Source organism: Triticum dicoccoides, chromosome 4A (assembly GCF_002162155.2).
Source record: "Triticum dicoccoides isolate Atlit2015 ecotype Zavitan chromosome 4A, WEW_v2.0, whole genome shotgun sequence".
NCBI lineage: Eukaryota > Viridiplantae > Streptophyta > Magnoliopsida > Poales > Poaceae > Triticum > Triticum dicoccoides.
This window is the reverse complement of record NC_041386.1, coordinates 617,453,505-617,456,670: the sequence shown is the minus strand read 5'-3', so window position 1 is coordinate 617,456,670 and position 3,166 is coordinate 617,453,505.

Here is a 3,166-nt window from a genome sequence, read left to right as displayed (position 1 = left end):
GTAATCTAAGTATAACATGATCCGAGTTAACTAGGCCGTGTCCGATCATCACGTGAGACGAACTAGTCAACATCGGTGAACATCTTCATGTTGATCGTATCTTCTGTACGACTCATGCTTGACCTTTCGGTCTTCTGTGTTCCGAGGCCATGTCTGTACATACTAGGCTCGTCAAGTCAACCTAAGTGTTTGCATGTGTAAATCTGTCTTACACCCATTGTATGTGAACGTTGGAATCTAACACCCGATCATCACGTGGTGCTTTGAAACTACAAACTGTCGCAACGGTGCACAGTTAGGGGAAACACTTTCTTGAAATTATTATGAGGGATCATCTTATTTACTACCGTCGTTCTAAGTAAACAAGATGCAGAAACATGATAAACATCACATGCAATCAAATAATAATAGTGACATGATATGGCCAATATCACATAGCTCCTTTGATCTCCATCTTGGGGCTCCATGATCATCTTGTCACCGGCATGACACCATGATCTCCATCATCATGATCTCCACCATCACGTCTCCATGAAGTTGCTCGCCAACTATTACTTCTACTACTATGGCTAACGCGTTTAGCAATAAAGTAAAGTAATTTACATGGCGTTTCTCAATGACACGCAGGTCATACAAAAAAATAAAGACAACTCCTATGGCTCCTGCCGGTTGTCATACTCATCGACATGCAAGTCGTGATTCTTATTACAATAGCATGAACATCTCATACATCACATATATATCATTCATCATTCATCACAACTTTGGCCATATCACATCACAGAACACTTGCTGCAAAAACTAGTTAGACGTCCTCTAATTGTTGTTGCAAGTTTTATGTGGCTGCAATAGGGTTCTAGCAAGAACGTTTTCTTACCTACGTGAAAGCCACAACGTGATTTGTCAACTTCTATTTACCCTTCATAATGACCCTTTTCATCGAATCCGCCAGCCACCTTATGCAACTAGTGCATGTCAGTCGGTGGAACCGGTCTCACGTAAGCGTACGTGTAAGGTTGGTCTGGGCCGCTTCATCCCACAATACCGTTGAGGCAAGATAAGACTAGTAGCGGCAAGAAAGTTGACAACATCAACGCCCACAAAAAATTGTGTTCTACTCGTGCAAGAGAACTACGCATAGACCTAGTTTATGATGCCACTGTTGGGGAACGTTGCAGAAAACAAAATTTTCCTACGGTTTCACCAAGATCCATCTAGGAGTTCATCTAGCAACGAGTGATTGGATTGCATCTACATACCTTTGTAGTTCACGCGCGGACGCATTCAAAGAACGGGGATGAGGAAGTCGTACTCGACGTGATCCAAATCACCGGAGATCCTAGCACCGAACGGACAGCACCTCCGCGTTCAACACACATACGGTCAGCGTGACGTCTCCTCCTTCTTGATCCAGCAAGGGGGAAGGAGAGGTTGATGAAGATCCAGCAGCACGACGGTGTGGTGGTGGATGCAGGGCGTCACAGCAGCAGGGCTTCGCCGTATACTGCGAGAGAGAGAGGTGTAGCAGGGGAGAAAGAGGCGCCAGGACTCAAGGTATGGCTGCCCCCTCCCTCCCCCCCTTTATATAGGCTCCCCTAGGGGGGGCGGCGGCCCTAGGAGATGGGATCTCCTAGGGGGGGCGGCGGCCAAGGGTGGAGTAGCCCCCAAGGCAAGGTGGGGCGCCCCCCCACCCCTAGGGTTCCAACCCTAGGCGCATGGGGGGGCCTAGGGGGGCGCACCAGCCCACTATGGGCTGCTTCCCCTCCTCACTTTGGCCCATGGGGCCCTCCGGGATGGGTGGCCCCACCCGGTGGACCCCCGGGACCCTTCCGGTGGTCCCGGTACAATACCGGTGACCCCGAAACTCTCCCGATGGCCGAAACTGCACTTCCTATATATAATTCTTCACCTCCAGACCATTCCGGAACTTCTCGTGACGTCCAGGATCTCATCCGGGACTCCGAACAACTTTCGGGTTACTGCATATTCATATCTATACATCCCTAGCGTCACCGAACCTTAAGTGTGTAGACCCTACGGGTTCGGGAGACATGTAGACATGACCGAGATGGCTCTCCGGTCAATAACCAACAGCGGGATCTAGATACCCATGTTGGCTCCCACATGCTCCTCGATAATCTCATCGGATAAACCACGATGTCGAGGATTCAAGCAACCCCGTATACAATTCCCTTCGTCAATCGGTATGTTACTTGCCCGAGATTTGATCGTCGGTATCCCAATACCTCGTTCAATCTCGTTACCGGCAAGTCACTTTACTCGTACCGTAATGCATGATCCCGTGACCAGACACTTGGTCACTTTGAGCTCATTATGATGATGCATTACCGAGTGGGCCCAGTGATACCTCTCCGTCATACGGAGTGACAAATCCCAGTCTTGATCCGTGTCAACCCAACAGACACTTTCGGAGATACCCGTAGTATACCTTTACAGTCACCCAGTTACGTTGTGACGTTTGGTACACCCAAAGCACTCCTACGATATCCGGGAGTTACACGATCTCATGGTCTAAGGAAAAGATACTTGACATTGGAAAACTCTAGCAAACGAACTATACGATCTTGTGCTATGTTTAGGATTGGGTCTTGTCCATCACATCATTCTCCTAATGATGTGATCTCGTTATCAATGACATCCAATATCCATAGTCAGGAAACCATGACTATCTGTTGATCAACGAGCTAGTCAACTAGAGGCTTACTAGGGACATGTTGGTGTCTAAGTATTCACACATGTATTACGATTTCTGAATAACACAATTATAGCATGAATAAAAGACAATTATCATGAACAAGGAAATATAATAATAATCCTTTTATTATTGCCTCTAGGGCATATTTCCAACAGGAGACGTTCCCGTCGACGACGAGGCGCCTACAGTGACTTCATAAATCTCAAGATGATATGCCGACTCAGTCTGTCGGCGGTGCTCATAGGGGTAGGGTGTGCGTGCGTGTATTCATAGGGGTGAGTGTATGCACGTGTATATGAGCGCTTGTGTCTGTACTGATGCTAAAAAAAATTCCATATTAACGCCACTGCCTTTCATCAAATTATAAACAAATAAAAAAAGTACGTTGAATCCCCCTTCTGTAAGTTAATTAAAAAGCATAGCTCCTGCAAACAACGAAAAAAATTTAAG